This window comes from Dermacentor albipictus, chromosome 1 (assembly GCF_038994185.2).
Source record: "Dermacentor albipictus isolate Rhodes 1998 colony chromosome 1, USDA_Dalb.pri_finalv2, whole genome shotgun sequence".
NCBI lineage: Eukaryota > Metazoa > Arthropoda > Arachnida > Ixodida > Ixodidae > Dermacentor > Dermacentor albipictus.
The window spans coordinates 241148928-241170244 of record NC_091821.1 but is presented as its reverse complement, the minus strand read 5'-3'; the positions used below and the strand labels follow the sequence as shown (position 1 = coordinate 241170244).

The 21317-nt window shown below is 45.6% G+C and overlaps 2 protein-coding genes and 1 long non-coding RNA gene across 4 annotated transcripts in view; 1 reads left to right on the top strand and 2 right to left on the bottom strand.

The window, feature by feature from the left end:
• LOC135901585 (uncharacterized) overlaps positions 1-10937 on the bottom strand; it is a 99511-nt gene extending 88574 nt beyond the window's left edge. The window contains exon 1 of the mRNA XM_065431408.1: positions 10032-10937. The gene's annotated coding sequence lies outside the window, so the exon portion shown is untranslated. The remainder of the gene's footprint in view (positions 1-10031) is intronic.
• The window catches only part of LOC135901589 (uncharacterized), a 62666-nt gene that overhangs the window by 14632 nt on the left and 26717 nt on the right, over positions 1-21317 (top strand). Inside the window, exon 2 of the transcript XR_010564192.1 lies at positions 20430-20514. The gene's annotated coding sequence lies outside the window, so the exon portion shown is untranslated. The remainder of the gene's footprint in view (positions 1-20429; positions 20515-21317) is intronic.
• Positions 13493-21317, bottom strand: part of LOC139054309 (uncharacterized) — a 56832-nt gene continuing 49007 nt past the window's right edge. The window contains exons 2-3 of one of the 2 annotated variants that reach the window (XR_011511117.1): positions 16691-16915; positions 13493-14309 (exon numbers count right to left, since the gene is read on the bottom strand). This is a non-coding gene — a long non-coding RNA (uncharacterized lncRNA). The remainder of the gene's footprint in view (positions 14310-16690; positions 16916-21317) is intronic. The other variant, XR_011511118.1, reaches the window with a different exon arrangement.

Here is a 21317-nt window from a genome sequence, read left to right as displayed (position 1 = left end):
AGGAGTGAGAAGGTCATGCTTGAGCCTTAGCATGGCGTCCTGGCAAGAAAGCGACTGGCGAAAGCCAATCATCTCCGGCGGGAATAACTGATTGTCTTCCGCGTATTTATTGACGCGATTAAGCATGACATGTTCGAGCGTTTTGCCCAAGCACGACGTGAGGGAAATAGGTCTAAGATTAGCTATGTCAGAGGGTTTATTGGGTTTGGGAATAAAGATTACTTTAGCAGTTTTCCACGAGCTCGGAAGAAAGCTGTTATCGAAGCAATGGTTATAGTATTCTGTGAGGGCAGAGATTGATTTGTCGTCCAGATTTCGGAGTAATTTATTATTTACATTATCTATACCGGGAGCAGATGTAGTTTTAAGGGAAGCTAAGGCATGTCGCACTTCTGCCTCCGTTATTGGGGCGTCTAGAAGTTCGTTAACATCGCCTGTATAATCTGAATTTTCATGGGTTGTGGTAGGAGGGAGGTGTAATCGTGCAAGCTCCTGAAAAAGATGGGGAATATTATCCTTGTGTTTGTGCAATAATTGAGTGATGTAGTGACTGTGTTGCGCGCGCGAGGTCGAGGGATCAAGCAAATGTCTCAGCAGTTGCCAAGTCTTTTTACTACTGAGATTACCATGCATGCTCTCACATACTTGGCCCCATTGTTGATTAACTAGTTGGGTCGCATATGCTTGTATGTCATCGTCAAGTCGAGCTACACGTATGCGAAGCCTGCGGTTATGGCGGCGTCTTTTCCACCGCTTTAATAGTGATTCCTTCGCTTGCCACATGTGTAATAGTTTGGCATCAGCTGTTTGAAAAGGAGCATCAGGTGGCATAGTTGTAGTATGATTGTCAACGTCCGTTTGGAGTTGACTAATCCATTGCTGTAGATCAAGAATGGAATTGGGAGCATTATTTGCACGAGTTTTCCGAAATTTGTCCCAATCCGTAAGTTTGGGAGGCAGAGTGTGAAAGGGCTTGTGAGAGAAGGTAACAGAAATCTGTATGACGTAGTGATCGCTACCAAAATTGATTTGAAGGTTTTCCCATTTAGTTAAGCTAACCCGAGAGGTGAGGGTGAGATCTGGTGATGTATCTATGGAGACACTATTTCCTAAGCGAGTGGGTGTGTCGAAGTCATTGTGGAGGGTGAGTTGATGATCCTGAATGTGGGTCCATAAAGCTCGACCTTTAGGTGTGGAAGTAGTGTGACCCCATAGTTGATTTGGAGAGTTAAAATCGCCAACAATGAGGAACGGGTTTCTTCGAGCTTCCTGTTTAGCACGAGCAAAAAGGGTAGTAAAACGGTGGTGTTTAAGAGCTGGGACTGCTGTAAACGTTAAGGATGTAAATAGGAGCTGACCTGGTCTTTTTAGGAAGTATTTCTACGAAGTCGTGATCAATGTCGATATTCTCAAAATGGGAGCAAGTAACAGTCAAATGTTTTTGTGCTAGGATCGCGGTATTGGGACGTTCGCATCTTTTGCATTGGAATGTGTTGTATCCGGGGAATTTAACATAACCATTCGTTTCTTGTAAAGCAATGACTGCGGGCGGTTGCGTGAGATTGGCTATGTATTGTTGCAGACTGGCCTTCTTTTTCGAAAAGCCCCTACAATTCCACTGCCAAACAACTAGGTTGGAGCGCTTGGGGGATGCGGCCATGCAGTCGATCGAGTCTTTCGATAATTTGGTTGAATTGCTCATCAATCTGGCTAAGTCGCGCGTCATCCTGGTTAAATTTAGCATTTATATGGGCACTGAGGCTATGAACGTTAGTAGTGAGGGACTCAAGCTTGGCTTCTACGGCATCCATGCGTTTTTCAAGGGCCTCAAAGCGATTGTTAGAGTTTCTAATGTGTGCGGTGAGTTTACGACTTAGCTTATCGTGTTCCTCCCAAGTATCTCTCCCATCATCACTAGATTTGCGCTTTGTGGCGATTATGGTAGTGGGAGGAGGAGAAGTGTCCATGGTTAGAGATTGATCGCCATTCTCACTGACAGGGGGAGGAGTTACAGTGGGTTGCTCATCAGCAGAGGGTTGAGATCGAGTGGTAGTAGTCGTACATGGAGAAGGGGTTTGGAGGTCGAGAATTTGTTTACGCAGAAGGCGATTTTCGTCCTGTAACTGCTGTAGGAGGGCATAGATTGGGGCATCGGGTTGCTTAGGTTTAGGCAAGCTGTGGGAAGCTACCGATGCCCAGCTTACCTGAGGAGAGCTTGATTTGTTGTTAGATGCAGCAGCGGATAGAAGAGGCCAATCTTCGTCTTGTTTTTTCTTAGGAAGAGGTCCCTGCTTCTTGGGTGAAGGAGAAGACTTGGTCTTGGATTGAGGAGGAGTCTTGTTTTAGTAACCGAGAAATTGAGGTAAATGCATGACACGATTTGAGACCCCCCAGCGACATTCCGGTACTAGCCCGATGACGAAAACACTCCTCATCACAATTTATGTCACTAGTACTCAACTACTCGTATTAAAAAGATCATTTCATTAGTTTATAAGACAGAATAAAATGCTACTGCCTCCTTCTATTCGATTCTAAGAAAAAATAACATTTTGACGTTACCCTTGAGTAGTACGGGTGATCGAAAGGTTTCGTTTTCGCTCGACTCTGAGCGCTTGACTTCGCGCCGCGCGCACTTTGGAGTTTCAGTTGTTTTTTTATCGCGTCGTGCTGCGGTGGTCCTGCTGGCTCGCGAAACTTGCATTTGGTACAAGCAGCGAGAATGCCACGTCCATGTGATGTCGTGGGATGCGCGAACGGTCCGCGGAACTTGGCCATGGGCAGTTGCAGCGGCGAATCCAACGTTACTTACCACTGTGTCCCAACGAATAAACCTCTCCGTTCGAAATGGTTAAGTGCCGTACCTCTACCACAGCGCGCTGGCAAAGAGCCGAAAAATCACATAGTGTGCTCGCTGCACTTTCATCCAGAGGATTACGAGTTCAACGCCGACTTACTGAAGTCGCGCGAAGTGCCTTTCAAAGCAGGCCGTCGTCGTAGTAGTACGCAACGACGCCGGCAGTGCCAGTCCTCAACAGCAGCTCACGTTCATCAGTGCTTAAATCGCTGAACTCGAGCCCAGCATCGCGAGCCAATGTGTCGTTGTCAGGGTCGTACATTGCAACGAGAGTCGAAGTTGGCGTCATAAAAAAAAGAACAAGCTTATCATCGCGCGCTTTCCCTTCCGCTAGCCACCATAGTTCCGCTTTCGCGCTGCTGTCGGCTCTGTCTTGGCTGTTTCTGGCCGCGCGTTTGCGTTTTGCGCAGAAAAGCCGTAGCGCCGTCTGCGGGCGCCGTTTTACTCAGCGACGGCGCAGGAGAGGCCCTACCCCCTCCGCGCGCTAGGAGAAAAGTGTGGCGGAAATGACGTATAGGTTCTCATTTTTTTTGCTGCTTTTTTATTTTTTTTGCTGCATGGCCACGCCTTTTGGGCCACAATGGCGGCGTTGTTCTGATTTTTTGAGCGCTCACACGTGTTGCTCTGGTAGCTTTCGTGCCGTGGCAAAGGCGCTGTGTGGGCGGGTTTGCGTTAGTCACCGTGTCTTGTTGCGCTATGTTACCTGCACCGTGCTCTGCCGGATGTTGCGCAGCGCGGCGTGGTTTCGCGAAAGATGTAAACACGAGAGGAGGGTGGCACAAAAGGCGGAGCATCGCCATGAGCAACGCCAACTTCCGGCTTCACTTTTGCTTCACAAAGAGTGACGTCAGGGCCTCTCCTTAGTTTCCTTCCTCCGTGCCGACGGCGTAACGTCACTACGAGACCATGACGTCAATACTCCTCGATGGGAGGGCGGGTGATTTGAACTGCGCTAGAGGTACGCAGACGCTTCAGAACGCATTTTCTCTTAAAATAAAAGTCTTTTCCTCGCACGAAACAAGCGTTTCGAGGTTTCTGGGATGGTATTTCAATTGTCCACGTTGACTTAATATTAACCTTTAGTGTCCCTTTAAGGCGAATTTAATTAAGGCACTCGAACCTACAATTTTTGGTGGGAGTTGAACCCACGACCTTTATTGTTAAGGAAGGCAAAGTTGATTAAGGCACAGTTAATTGAAATAGAGTTAAGCTACTCGAATCTTCGGCCTTTGATGGAAGTTGAACCCTAGACCTCGGTGGTAGTCGAAACCCCCACGTTCGGTGGTATTTAAGGCCAAATTAATTGAGGCACATGTAATTAAGATAGTGTTAATTAAGGCGCTCATACCCACGACGTTTGTTGTGAGTCGAACTCACAACCTTTGGTGTTAAGGAAGGCAAAGTTAATTAAGGCAGTGTTAATTGAGATAGAGCTAAGGTACGCGAATCCGCGGCCTTTGATGGGAATTGAACCGTAGACCTCGAGTGGGAGTCGAACCCACCACCTTTAGTGGTAATTAAGGTAAAGTTAATTGAGGCACATTCAATTAAGATAGTGTTAATTAAGGTTCTCATACCCACGACTTTTGGTGGGAGTCGAAACCACCACCTTTGGTGTTAAGGAAGACAAAGTTAATTAAGGCACAGTTAATTGAGATACAGCTAAGGTACTCAAATCCTCGGCCTTTGATGGGAGTCGACCCACCATCGTTTGGTGGTAATTAAGGCGAATTTAATTTTTAATGCACTCGTACCTACCACTTTTGGTAAGAGTCGAACCCTACGACCTTTGGTGGTAATTAGGGCGAAGCTAACTGAGGTACATGTAATTAAGATAGTGTTAATTAAGGCTCTCGTACCCACGAGTTTTGGTGGGAGTCGAACCCACCGTCTTTGGTGTTAAAGAAGGCAAATTAGAGCACAGTTAATTGAGATAGAGCTAAGGTATTCGAATCCTCGGCCTTTCATGGGATTTGAACCCTAGACCTTGGGTGGGAGTCGAACCCACCATGTTTGGTGGTAATTAAGGCGAAGTTAATTGAGGTGCACATAATTAAGATAGTGTTAATTAAAGCTTTCGTGCCCACGACTTTTGGTGGGAGTCGACACCTCGGCCTCTAGCGTTAAGGAAGGCGAAGTTCATTAAGGCGCAGCTATTGGGATAGATTTAATGCACTCGAACCCTCGGCCTTTGGTGGGAGTCGACCCACCATCGTTGGGGGTAATTAAGGCGAATTTAATTAAGGCACTCGAACCTACGACTTTTGGTGGGAGTCTGACCCACGACCTTTGATGTTAAGGAAGGGAAATTTAATTAAGGCGCAGTTAATTGAGATATAGCTAAGGTACTTGAATCCTCGGCCTTTGATGGGAGTTGAACCATAGATTATTGGTAGTAGTCAAGCCCACAACCTTTGGCGAGAGTTAAGGCGAAGAGGAAGCTTTAGCTCGGGCCCAATTCCGACGCGGCCTGTTCAAACACATGCATAATGCAAAAACGCTTTTCTCAGATAACCACTGTGCCGATATTAATTAAAGTTGTCGTATTTGAGAGAGAAAGTTAAATTCTAGTGACTGTTGGTAGCGGAATTTCCATTTAGGGCTTTAATTTTGTTACGAAAATTTTCAAAAATACAGAAGTTAAAAAAGAAGCGCCAAGTTTAAAAATTATTAACTCTGTATCAAAAGGAGATATCGGGATTTAGTTAACGGCATCTACTGGATCCTTCAGATGGAACAATATCGATATGCCAATTCATATCTTGCGTGAATTCGTTGCGTTGTGTACAAGGGTTCTGCAAAAGTTGTATTTCCATATTACTTTTTGTTTTAATCACGTGTGACGTATCACTTTTGTCCGCTTTATATTTACTGTTAGATGCAATTCACAGAATTGTGATATCATTTTTCATTGCTTTCATTGTCATTAATTGATTAATGAATTAATTAATGACTAATCACATAATTAGGTGGAATGAAAAAAATTATTTGCGCATCACCAAGCGACGGCAAACGATATTACCTTGGTTCTGTTCAGCTACATGGCATCCGCATATTTTTAAACTCTGATAAAGCTGGGACGCCCTGTATATCAGGAATAGCAGCGGGCCCAACACCGAACCTTGAAGAACACCTGAAAGTATTCGAAATGGGCTCGGAAAACTTACTGCCATCCAAACAAACTGTGTGTTTTCTACAATTGAAATATTCTTTTATGCAAACCACTAGGCTTTCATCGATACCAATTGCTCGAAATATAAGGATGAGCTTATCATGAGGCACTTTATCAAAGGATTTTGCTAAATCTATACAAATGGCGTCAACCTGTTGCTGGGCGTCTATGCCTGCGGCGAAGTCATGAACTGTTTCGATTAGTTGTGTAATAGTCGACAGCCCAACTCGGAATCCATACTGACAGGAATAAAAAATGTAACATATGTTTTGCGATTATATGTTCTTTGAGTTTACAACATGTGCATGTGAGTGAAAGAAAATCTCCTGAAAGAAAATCTCTTCACCAGACCCAGTTACATCTCATCTCGCATCGATCATCAACACAAAGTTGAAGTGCCAACTTGCCGCACTAATTTATACCATTTTTCATTCTTACCAAGAACCGCCACTGCATGGAACCGCCTTCCCGCCTCCTTAGTCACCATTTGTGACAGCACCAATTTCAAGCTTGCTGTTCAAAGTGCCTTATAGTTCCTTCATTATATTTTTTATTTTTCTCTCGTTCTGCAAATAATCTACTCTACCACTCCTTTCTGTTGTGCCTGCCGGCCTTGAAAGTATGTACAATAAATAAATAAATAAATAAATAAATAGGACCGTAATTATTTGCAAGTCTCCGATCACCGCCTTTGTTTGCCGGTATAACAACGGCACTGCGCTGGTCCTGTCGCAAAGAATGCGTGTGCAGTGACTTTTCGCAGATTATCATAAGATAATCGCATATCGATTCCGCATAGCGCTTCAAAAATCCAGGAAAAATCTCGTCGGGCCCAACAGGCTATTTTTTCGCCTAAATTCAGGAGCAATATAAGTACTCCCCCTCGAGTGATTACGAGTTCTTCCATTGGATAGCCTATCATGTACTCCAGGTGCTCGCCTGTCTTCATGTTTCCTGTCCCGGTCGCTATTTCCACAATTTTACCTTTTCTGTTTCTGAAATATCTCCAAAACATTTGTGGGGAACTTTTTAAGAAGCCGCTCAGTGCTTGGTCGAAGAACTTTCACAGATTGCACCAGAGCGCGCCTTAAGTCAATGTGAAGTCTCGATACTTCATCGGAGGTTTTTCTCCTTTTGCGCACGTGCTTTAGAGTTATCTTCATGCGAATAACACCGCGGTTAACCCAAGGTCGCTGTTGTTTTAATTTTTTTACGCGTAAGCATTTCTATGCTTACCCAGCGTCCGTCCGTCCCGTAAGACGATCGATTTCCAGATAGAGCCCGCAGCAGCGAGCGACTTCACCTTCGTGCTGGCTGTTGCTTCAACGCGAACGAGGCGGCGAGAACACAGCGCTCAGGATGCTCTCAACACATGCCGCACCCGGCCCCTTTCGCCAATCGTTTTCAAGATGTGGGCCCGCGCGACTCTTTTCAACGCGAAGCGGCGAAAACACAGCGCGCGGAGCTATCAGCAGTCGACCGTCCGCATCGCAGATCGTTTTCACGATACGGCCCGAGCGTCCATGCCAGAATACGTTTGATCCGTCCGTGCCGCTTCCCGAGTACGCTTGGTCACGGTTCATAATGGTTCGACACGGACGGGCAAGACGCTAAGGAGTGATAATAGCTTATGATGATCGGGACGTCATCAGTGCCACCTAGCGCCGCCACCTGCAGTACTTTGCTTGCGTCATCAATTCACCTTGCGTCGCTTGTACTGGCCGGATCACGTTTCATAACACTGATAACGGCACCGGGCTGCATGGAGATGAGCAAGTGGCACAATGCTTGCACATACGTAGACAACTCCCAGAGGAATTTCTGCGCGATTCTTTCTCTACGCGATCGCACAAATCGGTCCACGCAGTGATTTCGACCCCGATACCTTGCATTCATTCCACAGCTCGTCTGCTTTGTTGTTGGCGTTTTGCTTAAAATCGTCAAGCGCGAATTCCAAAAGAATCAAGTGTTCATTGTCATCCACGCGTAGTCTTTTATTGTTACTCTAACACAGCCTTTCGTGACAGGCATCTTGCTAACGGCTATACTCACTAAAATCATTTTATAATCAGATATACCATCCTCTATCGCAACCGAATAATTTTCGATTTTAATGGATAGAAACACTAGGTCTAGCAATGATCGTGATGTAGAATTTATTCCTGTGTCTTGATGAACGATTTGCGTTAGATTAAAAGAAAACATTATATTTAATAATTTATCGCCACTGGACACCTCAACGTCGCCGTGGAAGAGCTAGGTTCAGCCAATTTATATGTGGTAGAATGGAGTCCTGGGCCACAATTAGCCGTGTGTTCCTTTTTACATGGGTACAAAAGAACGTGCTCAATCCCTCCAGAAATTCAAGGGAAGTCGAGGGTGGCCGATACACTGTACCGACAAGATAAGCAACATTTTGAAAAGTAATCTTGCACCAAACTGTTTCGGGCACGTCACTATCAACTAAGGCCGCGTGCACAGAATCCTTTAATATGATGCACACTCATCCACCACGTGAATCAAGGTCCTTACTAGACATTGTACATCCAGGGACAATTATTACGTCAGTATGTACACCACAGTGAAGCCCCATTTCTATTATCAATACCATGTTTCTGAAAGCAGCGGGAATTCCAGATCAGCAAACTTCTTAACAACGCTGCGTGCATTGGGAACAATAAACGCGGCTATGACGCAGGCGAGGATCTTAGCGTTACCAGTACAGTCTCTGAATCGTCTGAGACAGGAGGGTGGGTCGCCCTGTTATTATTTCCCTGATAGTCGGAGATCGCTAGCGGAGAATACGTACTTGCTACCGGTATATTTACCTTAACATGCGAGCTTAATATTTCTGGAAATTCGTCGTATTATATTTTTAATGTAAATTTTATTTCATTTATTCATCACCCTTTTTAGAAAATTGATTGGCATGATGAGGTCGCATAGTCAGGGAACTACATTAAAGGCCCCCGCCAAGACGAAGTTATTTGTTGCTCTGCCACACAAGCTCACGATAGAGAAATATATTTGTAATTTCTCTATAAATTCTGACCATGCCAGGCGTTAACTTCGTTAACTAAGACTAAACTAGCATATTATCCCTTAGAAACTCTGTTGGCGCTGTCAGAGAAAGACAGCGTATGTAGTAGCAAAGAATATCGCAAACGGAGGTCGTACGTTCTGCGCAAAGATATAGAGGCAAGGACGTCACAAACTGCGTGCCTGTTGTGACGTCAGCGGCTCTCGCAGAGATATGCTAAGTTTCACGGCCAACGAGTGCATACAGTCTGCCTCTTTTCGCATAGAGAATCTTCTACTGTCACAGCTTCTTTGACAAACTTCTTGAGTACAGTTGTAAAGACGGTGCACCTGTATACGTCGTGCGGAATGGTGTGCGGGCTGAGGGCCACATGGCTCCGGCTTCGATTCCTAAACAGTCAAACCCCGACATAACGAAACAAGTAAAAGCGAATCATTCTGCATACTGAACATGCGAAACCACCTGACCGAAACTCACGCAATAAAACTCTCTAATAGTGAGCTTGACATTGAATATATTGATCTTTGAGCGTCCGCTGCAAACACCATAAGTACGCTTGCATGTCGCGAACGCAGTGTTCAGTAGAGTTATTTTTATTGTTCTTTGTCATTTATTATTTTATCGAGTGAAGCACGTCCACACAATCTCGCACCCCGAGAACGCCTTTCTTAATGAGGCTGACAAAGAGTTGAAGGCACAGGCAGAAACTGCTGTCTACTGCACGTGCCGTTTTGTTTTCAATCAACAGATCCCTGCTTGCTTCTTAGTCCCAGTTGAGATAAGAAATTCGTGCATAAAGAACGCATCACAAGGGTTCGTTTAAGTTTGTTATAGGCGAGTGTGGGTATTTCGAATTACTTGATACATTGAATAATTTTTAGCGCGTGCATAAGCCTGCTCGTTCTAACCATGTCGGCTCGGGCCGCAGTTCAATATGAGATAAAAAAAAGTGAAGCACTCACTATTAGACGCTGCAGCGTGGGAAGTTCCTTTGTCTCGTTCGCAATGAAACACAATGGTTCCGGCGCCCGCGCTCAGAAAGAAATACTAACTCGCACCGCCAGCTATAAGGGCGGCTGCCGGCTTCCGCACTGCACAGCGGTCCTTAAAGCACTGCCACCACTAAAAGGGCCTGCTTATTCTCGGTGCGGCGTCCGAGTCTCGAGAATCCATCGTCAATGCCAGCAGCGCTCATCGGGCGCGCTGCCAAAGTCCGAAGGCTACGAGCGATGTCGTCATAAGCTGCGCATTCAAGGCGCACAGCCGCCCGTATATACAGATATATATGCTTTTTCGGAGTGAGTTATCCGGCAACCAGGTCAATCGCCTCGTTCGCCGCGCGTTGTGCAGTAAACGGAGGGAAAAGAAAGCGGCACCGAAACGCACGCACCGCTTTTGGAGAAAAAACGGCAAACCGAGGAAGGACTGCTCTTTAAAAGCCTGTACTTGGCGCGTGTGTGCTTCGCAAGCGGAAAGCAAACTTTCCACATAGACGCGTGGAAAGTTCGTTTAAAAACAACGCTGTGATGATTGTGATTACATATACCGTATAAGTGAAGTTCGGAGCCACTATCACGAGTCTAGACTGCGACTTAGGAAACCGGCTCTGGTAGACCGCTGATGAGAGGAGAGTGATGATAAATGCAGCTGGTTTATTGCAAGACGCGCACTCGGCGCGTTCCGAATTCGGTCTCCCCAGACCCTCCTCTTGGGTTTGCTTAAGCATTCTCCTTTCACGAGTGAAAGACGCCCGTGCATGCAGTCCGCGTGACCGTCTCTCTGCCCCCCATCTCTCTCTCTCTCTCCTTTCTTTCTATTTTTCTTCTTCCTTGCCCCAGCGTCGGGTAGCCAACCGGATTCTTGACTGGTCAACATCTGTGCCTTCGATATATATATATATATATATATATATATATATATATATATATATATCAGTTCACGAGGCCTTTTACTTATACGTGGCTGTCCCCAAGTAAAGCGCTGAGCCATGCTGCCTCAAGGGCTGCAGAAGATAGCGCCAACCTTTCCTTTCCCACAAGCCACTTCTCTCTTCCAAGTAAGTTCCCCGCGGTCAAGGCACGGCACATAAAAGCGTCTCTCTCTCTCTCTCTCTCTCTCGCCCCCATGGCGATGTAAACTCCACCGAAATCGTTCGAGCTCGGTAGGCGTGCCGTGCTCTCACAGGACTTCGAGGTCGTAAACAGAAGCTCTGCCGCTCGTTGTGTAAACAGCCACCGCTGCCGCCTGTGTCCCCAGAGTGGTTCCCGCATGCGTGTATAGGATGTTGACGGTGACACTATATATGGCTAACGCTGTGTAGTGGTCCAATGGGGCGCTCCAACAGGAACACCACGCCGAAGCAAGCTGCGATTCGTGTCGGATTTGGCATTCCACTTGCAACACCGTTTGCAAAAGCCACACAATGTCGACGCTTGTACGGCTGCATCCGCGAATTGTAGCAGGAGCCGCGTTGCATTTACCTGACACTGCGCACTACTCGAGTGTCGTCGTGTTTTGTCTACCTCTGGTAGCGCGATGTTATACATGCGGCTGCAAGAGTCGCTGCACGTGTTTCTTCTCGCCCGTATTTACTGCGGTTGACAGACACATCCACTTGCCTTGCGGTAAACCAATTAGGGTACGCTGTAATTAGGCCGTGTTGAGATTGCTTCGAGATAACTTTAAATTCTGTTCAGTTCATTTCTCCATGCGGTACAGCTATTTGAACTGATGACTTTTCTTCTTCTTGAGCGGCAAATATCCTCTTGACTATGGGCCCAAGTACAAATATTATGTGCGCGCGCGCTTCTCGATAATTAATTAATAAAACAGATTGATTGCTATTGGTTTATTGACTGTTTGGAATTATATTCCAGCCAAATATTTAATGGATCGGACCTACATGGCAAAGAAACCGCTTGCAGAGGATAGTGAACTTTCATTTCGATAATATTTTCCTTCCTGAATGCTTTCGCAGATCTCCTAGAACAAGCGGCAAGAACCATTAGGAAAAGAATCGAACATACTATTTCTTTTCTTTTTATTCTTAATGCGTGTATATATATATATATATATATATGCATTTTCATTAATTTATTGTTGCTTTATTTCATTTATTAAGCCCAAGTAATTTCCCCCATGTTGTCCTTGGTGTCAATGTTTGTTGGATTTTTATGATTTGCTTAATAAAAAATCGGGCCCCTCGGTTAACTCCCTTTCTTTTCGTTCATTCCATAACGAGGGTCTCGAATCCGGCAACATTGATGCCTTCAGGTAGCAGTGGAAAGAGTTTTGACTGAAAAATTGGGGTATCACAAGTGTTGTGCTCGATGGGTACCGCGGCTATTGACATCAGACCACAAGGAGGAACGCCTTGACTGCACTCATCAGTTTCTTCAAAAGTGTCAAGAAGGAAGGATTGTTGGACTCCATGGTTACTGGAGACGTGGGCGTTTCATTTCACTCCCGAAACGAAGCAAAACTCCAAACAGTGGCGTCACCCAGTCACCAGTCGCAAAGTAGTTCAAACAAACTCCTTTTCCTGGCAAAGTCATGCCCAGTGTTTTTTGGCATCGTAAGGGGATATTGCTGATCGATTTCATGGAACGTGGGACAACAATAAACTCAGACAGTTATTGTCCAACACTAAGAAAACTCAGGCGATGCTATCCAGAACCGCCGGCGGGGACGACGGGCAGCCGGTGTTACGCTGCGTCACCGCAACGCCCGACCTCACGTCTCTCGTCAAACCCAGGAACTTTTGATAAACTTTGGGCGGACTGTCATGCCCCACCCACCATACAGTCCAGACCTCGCGCCAAGTGATTATCACTTGCTCCCCAAGTTAACGGAACGCTTGAGTGGCCAACGCTTCCGGAGCGACGATGAAGTCAAAGGTGAAACGCTTCCTCAATGCGTTGGCGGCGGACTTCTACGACATTGGTATAGAGAAATTGGAGCACCGTCTATAAAAATGCGTGAAAAGCGATGGGGATTATGTATAAATTTAGAGCAAGGTTTCATCTTTCCAATGATGTAAATTTCTATGAGAATAAACAATATTGTCTATTGCTAAAATTGATGGGAACCTTACTTCTGGGTCAACCCTCGTATATATATATATATATATATATATATATATATATATATATATATATATATATATATATATATATATATATGTGTGTGTGTGTGTGTGTGTGTGTGTGTGTGTGTGTGTGTGTGTGTGTGTGTGTTTCTTGGTCTTTTTTATATTCATTTTCCTGGATAGTCGGTCGAATAGTGCACACCAAAACACCGGCATGGTTACGCATTAAAAAGAGAAAACATAAGCATGAAACGTAATTTGTCACGCTGAAAGACTGATCCAGCATCATTGTGTTTTCCTGTCTTTTTTCCACGGTAGCAGTATACACAAACTGACCCCTGTTTAAACTAAACACGCAAAGAATTAAAACTTTAATTTAGCACATGCCGCACGCACAGTACTGGAGCAGCTATTTTTTCCTTTTTTTTTTTCGTGTGCGAGAGGATTAGGAATAAACTGCTCTCAGAAGGCCCTCTTGTCCGATGGCATTAGCTTCTTAATGTAGGATCACTATAGCATAGTGCCTTTTTCCCTGATTCTTCTGGGTTACAGCAAACCGACTTCGCGAACGACTAACGCCAGCGCACCGACGCAGTATTTATACTATCGCGCAGTATGTTTTGCAATGTGTTCTTCCGCACAAATGAAATTCAAGTGACGACATGTCGCTAGCGTGTATACGCGTGTTTGCAGTGCAGGCAACTTCGCGCGGCGAAGTTGCTCACACTGGTCACGTAATCGAAAAGTGGGCACACTGCCTACACGTGTTCTCAGCGCAATGCGAATGTTAGGCCCAAACAGAACGTTCATCGGCGTTCCGCGGTCCGGCAGCTGCGCTAGAGTTCGGTGACCATCTTGGGCGGGTGGATTTGGATGACAGGTACGACCGCCCTGCCGACGGTGGCCTTGGTCTCGTCCGCCGACGGTTCGTGAGGCCGGTAGCCAAAGCGCATCGCCAGTGCCATGCTGGTGACGTTTCCAAAAACAAGCAGCAGCAGCAGCGCCGGGTGAAGGAAGATGCCGGCGAACAGGCCGGCTGCGGTGGTCACCATCGATGCCGCAGAACAGCCCAGAAGCACGGCGTTGCGGGGACGCTCTTCCAGCGCGCCCTCCCCGCTGTCGACCTGCGTCGAGTCCATGGGGTTGTTTTTTTCTGCACAACGAGTGGCACGAGGATGTTTCAAATGGCTAACGAAAAAAATCTAGCGGACATCTCGCTCGAGAAATGTTCTCACTTTCCCGCCTTAGCTTGTCCGCGTTGTTCTCAGATGTAGACTCGATGAAAAAAAGGAGAAAGAAACGAACAAAAGCTGACGCTGCCTGAAGTAAGCGCTTGAGAGACGCAAGTGCCCGTGCGCATGGTCAAACATCCTTCCTCGCCCCATCCCTCTCCTCCAATTGTCAGCTCCCTTACCTTTTCGCCGTGATAACGCTGCTCGAGCATACGTACCTTCTTTGTTTAGCTGGTCAAGCGCCGAAGAATAATGTGGTCCCAGCTGTCCGAAATGACCACGTCGGACATGAACATATTCGTCACTTTAAATTAGGCAAGTAAAGTTCGCTATCGAGCTGAAGGAAGCAGAATCATGTACAGAGGAGCAGACTGCCCTCATCAAAAATGAAACTTCTTAATTCGCAGAAATTTCCAACTCTGAATTCCCATCTGACCAGTGCACTCGCCTTGTCTCTCCTGCCAACGTAGCTAAATGACGGGCTACAGCATCGTGGTTAACATGGAGTCGAATTACCGAGAAACTCAAAAAGCCAGGAGGCTTGAAACAACCAATCAGCCGGGGAAACCAAATGAGCGAACGAATTGACCACTGAAATGCAAAATTTGCTTTTTCGCGCTGGTTCTCTGTGTAGGTTGGTAAACATTCTTAAACAGTCGTGTGGATGGTAAATTCCCCTTGCATGAGACCATTCCTACACCTTTACCGTTTCTTCAAACCTCATTTCATGGCCCATATGAATTCTCCAGACAGGGTCCTGCTGAGGAACATTGGGCAAGTCTCAGTACATGCCTTGCACTTTAACACTAAACAACGCTTAATGCCACAGAAATTGAAACGTTTATGTAAGGAACTAATGCACCACGTCCCACTGACTGCCGTTGCGCTTAGACGAGCGTCATCACTGTCATCAGCTAATTGCAGCATAACCTGCTATGTTGAAACGCGAGCGGAATCCATTTTGTTGCATTGAGGCTTCCCTATACCTATGCATGCTGTTGATTGTTGTTATCTAACATGAAATAGCCCGCATGACCGATATGGCTGGTACTCGAGCATTACTACAATATCGATATGAGTAGATTAAGGCTTATTCCGACAGACATCCTGCATAGCTGGCTGGCACAAGAACAGCGTGCGGCCGCTCTATAACGCCATCATCGCTATGACTTTTTTAAATTGATGTTTATAGCGCTGAACCAATTGATGCTAATAACGCGGACATTGCGCACGCTGGAAGCAATGTCGAGAGAAGGAAATGAGTGCGAACGGCTGCATCAGATGCGCACTCGGTCAACGCTGTCATGGGAGAGAACAACACGGCTGGAAGACATTCACATACGCGTCAGCGCCATTCTATTTGTATCCGATAACTTGATAATAAGGGAGGACATTATTTTTGCCTTTCGTCCTGATCTTAACTGTGCAAGAGGGAGCTAGGATTGGTAAAGAGAACTGAACAGGATACGTTGTTCAAGGAAAGCCGCAACGTTCCCCTTTCTGCCACTTTAATTACGCGAAATACAGTGCGCTAGACCGTGGAGGCTTTTCCAGGGGTCGGGAAGGGGGAGGGGTCTTAATCAACAAAATAGGTTCCTGAGTACCTGTCCTCACGTAACTACTCAGAATCACTACGACAGTTGCGACTGTATAACACGAACCACCGTGTTTCTTCGTCGCAGCGCGCATACGGAGAATGAACACAGGCTCACGCGCCCGCCTGCGATTTGGAAGTTTCGCCGCCATATCGCTGCTGCTACGATCGCCTATCCACGCGTCACAACCGATACGATTCGCGTGCGCACATAAGCGAAGCAACCCTGACAACTGCGATTCAGTACTTCACCCAACCACTGCGCACCGATTATGCCATCAGAGTGTGAGTCACTATCCCTAGTTCATAGTGGCTCACACACCATCAACGGTGCGAGATTGCAGGAACAACATAACAGCATTAACACTGCTAAAAAACTAGACATCAGCGAAGAACACAAAGTGATATCCGTCAACGGTATGTACTCTATAGTTCCAGGCGACTGTTCTCTTGGAGATTATACATAGCGGGATTGTTGCAAGCACTAAGTATACGTGGGCGGCGGAACATGGGCAGGGGGAGGCCACTTGTCCGCCACTGCTCCGCTTAGGACACAGTCTCTCCCAACAGCCATTCCACACACAGGGGACCAGTGGAGGCTGGCTGGCTTCGCGCCCGATTGAGGCGCATACAGCAGAACCTTCGTTTGGCGGCGGCCTCAGCCTGCGCCAGAAACAGGGGAGCTCTAAGCACTGGCGGAATGCTTACCTGGTTAGAATCCCAGCACACGGGCGACTGCCGAGGGGCGACCAGTTCTTTTCGCGGCGTGCCGGCAGAATGTTCTCGCGTAGCGTACTTTACGGTCGGCTGAAAACGAGATAACCGACGCCCCCGACAAGCGTTTCCGAGAGCCTTCGTACGGGCTTTCCCGCTGAGGCAGCAAGCAGGATCCCTTTGTCCCAGTCGTCACGTTATCAATCCTCGTAGCCGGACCTGCACAAAGGACCCCATGCTATCGGACCGAATGAAAGAGGGGTGCGTGCCCGGCACTGCCCACGTGATAGGAAAAAATTTTTACACAGAGTTTTTCCTTCCATAAATACTGGTCAAATTTTTCGACCAAATATGCGCATTTAGAGTTGTGTACACACACACACACACACACACACACACACACACACACACACACACACATATATATATATATATATATATATGTGTGTGTGTGTGTGTGTGTGTGTGTGTGTGTGTGTGTGTGTGTGTGTGTGTGTGTGTGTGTGTTTTCTTTTTTGTTCTGGATTAAGTATGTTCCAAGTAAAACACTGTTTAATGCGGCCAAAGAAGGGGGCAGTCGCCACCACCTAGCTGTACAGTGCAGTAGCTTTTAGGTGGTTGCTCCATGAGTCCTTATAATCATGAAAAATAAACTTGAAACGGAAAAAAAATTTACCTATCTTAACTTAGAGTTACCGCACATGGTCACCGTTATCAAGTAACAATTTAGCCATACAGTCACATATTGTCATTACAAAATAAAATAAAAATATTTTCAGGGAAAAGAATAATTAAGATATATGTTTAACAGAACTAATAGTTAGTTCCAGAAAAAGAAATCAGAGCAAAAGACGACGCATTCACTAGAAACTAAGAAGCGTGCATGCAGGAAAAACTGAGGACTTGCGCAAGTGAGGTTTGTTCATCCTCGTTAATCACGTTTCTCTATTCCCTGCGTACGCGTCACTTTGCATTGATTTATTTTTCTAAGAACCGTGACCCGATCACGCTTACCCAACCTCATCTCCCTCCTATTTACTCGAACCAAGAATAGCGGGCTTCAGATTAGCCTATTTTACAGCCCGCTCATCACAAGCTCAGGGCCATCGGGGAGCAGCGCAGATTTCACGCTTTCTACAAGCGTTTATCGCAGAGATACGAGCGGCGAGCAGCTTGACTGAGTGCAAAACGACTGAGAAGCCACGAAGGACGAAGCTTCGCCTTCAGCGTCTCGGCTCGGGAGCCTTGCAGTCAGTCGTTTCACCTGTTACGGCGCCGAATTCTCGTTCCTCGTATATAGCTCGCCGTTCGCCGTTACCTAACGGGCAGTGGTCCTAGCTTGACGTACCGTGGCCACCAGGAGACCAGCGCACCGGGCAGGAATGACGACGTCGCGTTCTAAAACTTGAACGAATTACTTAGAACACGGTGAAGTACTGAGGTGCGAAGAGAGAGTAAAAACCATACAGATACATGGCGAGGCTGCTTAAGTAGCCCCGATGGTACCATATAAGCAGTCATCGGGCCTCGTGCGGGTGAGGTTTTTTTTTTTTTTCGAAAAGTTGAAGTATATATTGTTTCAGCGAACACTTTCAAAAATCATGATAAGTTGCTTGTGGCAGATATCAAAATTCTAGTTCATGAGCTGGTCTACTCGAAACGGCAGACAATACTTGCACAAAAAACTGATATCCAAATTGAACTAATTAATAAAAATTCACTAATGCAGATTTTAACTAATTACATTATGGACCATATTAAATTCTAGCCGTGGAATTCGCAAGGCGGATCCACTTGGAACGAATTTTCAGGACGACACCAGTTTCGAGATATAAATTCCCGAACTTTGCGGAGAATTCCAGTTACTTGTGTGCTTCAGTGCATGAAACGACGTTTTGTTAACAAATTAAGTGGAACGCCAATGCATTTCTCTGTAAAGTTCGCGAATTTATATCTCGAAACTGGTGTCGTCCTGAGAATTCGTTCCAAGTGGATCCGTCTTGCGAAGTCCACTGCTTGAATTTGTAAATTGCAATATGGGTCATAAGATAATTAGCTAAAAGTTAATTGATAAATTCTTGTTAATTAGTCGATTCTGCATTTCAGCTTTTTTTTTTTTTTTTTGCAAGTAGTGTCCACCGCTTCGCGTAGACCAGCTCACAAACTAGAACTGAGCTACCTGCCACAGGCAACCTTTAAAATTTTGTAAGTGTTCGCTGAAACACCCTGTATATATACGAAGCGCTACTTTCAACAACAACAAAAAATATATTACCTCCAGTATTGTGCGCACTGAAATTGCGCATACCATGTCTTGTATATTAGGAAATAGTTTTTTCTTGAAATCAATTAGTTGAAATAGCGCATAACGTTTCGTCATAATGTCATTTTTATTGAATATTCCTATTTAGTTCGATACTTTTTTGGCATTGCAGAGCCGTGATTTATTATTACAACCAAAATTACAATTCTCTTTAGAGTCCCGTTAACTGACGATGGAGCCCTCACAGAGATCCCTTACGTGACCTATGTGAAGGATTCATCGCTCAAGTGTCACTCAAGCGACCTTTGACAATGTCTTGTTGGCTTGTTTCTTACCCGAGTCTCTTCTTAGGCTCTTCCAGTTTCAGCGTTCTCCGCCGGTCGCTATCGTCTAGAATCGCTACCCTAGTGCTTGGACAAACCAGCTGTGTACGCCTGCGAATGAACTTCTTCGCATATGCATTCAATGTGTGCGCTTTCGAGATTTGATATCCTCCCTCCAAACACCTCTAAAAATGCACATCTTCCAGAAGGTTTACGCATGGTGTTCGCTTGACAGCAGAATGGGCGTCTTTCATTCAGGACCCTGTCTCGACTTCGCAACAGGCTTCACCGACGCCCCTCTTGTTTTCTTTTCCCGAATTCAGCGCACGTGCTTCACATTCGGCCGTGGAAGATCTCGTAGACGCGATGGACCAGTAATGCCAGGGACCCGTTAATCCTTGGTAAGACCAGTCGGATGTCAGTGGATTGTCAGCACATTCGCGTAGCATGTGCATATATTCTTTTATCGCAAGATCAATGTTATCCTAATGAAAATGAACATGAATCTCATGCGGGTGTTGTTACAGCAGCTCTGAGAGGACGGCTGCCATTTTTTCGTCAAACGTTGCTTGCAAGAAACGAAACATGCCAGCTATACTATCAGCCCCCCCCCCCCCCGGCCCCAGTTTGCGCAGAACTAAATTCATTGACCTCGACATCTATTTGCTTCTCATTCAGTTGTATACTTATAACAAGAAGGATTTCTACCTGCTGAATGGTATGCCTTGTTCCTCGTAAAATGAGTGTTTAATGCCTTGTAACCACATGAGGTGATTTTTTTTACATTTTAAGGTAATTTAAATTTATATAGTGTAAAAAACAATGAGGAAGCGTTCTTGAAACAACTAAAACATGAAAAAGAAAAAAAATTTTGAGAAAGTCATCATCATTATCACTTGACGACATTTCGCTAAAGATGGACTGTTTTGGGCCGCAACCTGGCGACCTTTTAAAAAAAAAAGTTACCAACAGTTGTACATGGCTACTTAGAATCAATGTACCCAGTTGAATGCATATTTAACGAATGGGCCCTAAATCAGTTCTTATATTTGTCCGATTAAGAGGAATATTCAAGTGTCAAGTTCGTTCCTGAATTGCGCGTATTCCTCTCCTCTCCTGAAATCACCCGTTCAACTTCTCCCGACAGATATTGCAATGGATACGCAGCACCTCCCCCACTTGTGAGGAGCCGCTTTGTGAGGAGCCGATACCAAGCTACGGCGGTGAAGAAGGTGCGACACAGGGTTATGGTGATATATAGAGATGAAAAAGGTGCAATTCACGTGTTTCTCTCACACTAAATACAGTTCCACATATTCACCAACATCGCCTGGTCTTGGTGATATGGTGACTGCGAGCAGATAACTGCCAGTCTCGGGGACGAAATTTATTTGTGCCATTCTCAAGGTGACGTTGTTGCTTTGCGAATATCGCACTGCTCGGCGTTTTCTTGCCACAGTAAGCGAAGATCGTTATTTCTACTCTTTATATGCACGACTATGTACCTCCCTCAGCAATGTTACAGAATATAGATGTACTGCATGATTAATGCCTGAAATATATGTAGCACATGATGATGTATCGCAAGTGTAGATCCACATTTGTTTCCAAGAAAACGTTTCCAATGTAGACAAGTATACAGGGTGTCCCAGCTAACTTTAGCCAGAGTTTAAAAATATGCGAATGCCAAGTCGCTGGACAGAACCAACGTATTGTCGTTTGCCGTCGCTTGGAGATATTCAGATTAATTTTTACATTCCGCCTGATTAGATGATCAGTCCTAATTATTTAATCAACTTCTCAAATATTATAATTAGAATAAAAGTGTCAATGAGAGAATTGTAGAGCGACATGAAAAACTCCCGATACAGCTTTCTGTGGCTCAATACGTGCCACATAGAAGTATTTTTCCGAGCGTGAAAGAAGCCCCCAAATGGACGTAAACTTTCCGCGCGACTGGCCGCTCCAGGCACTTTGCATCCCAGCTAACTTTACCCAAACTAAATATATACGAATGCCACATAGCTGGACAGAA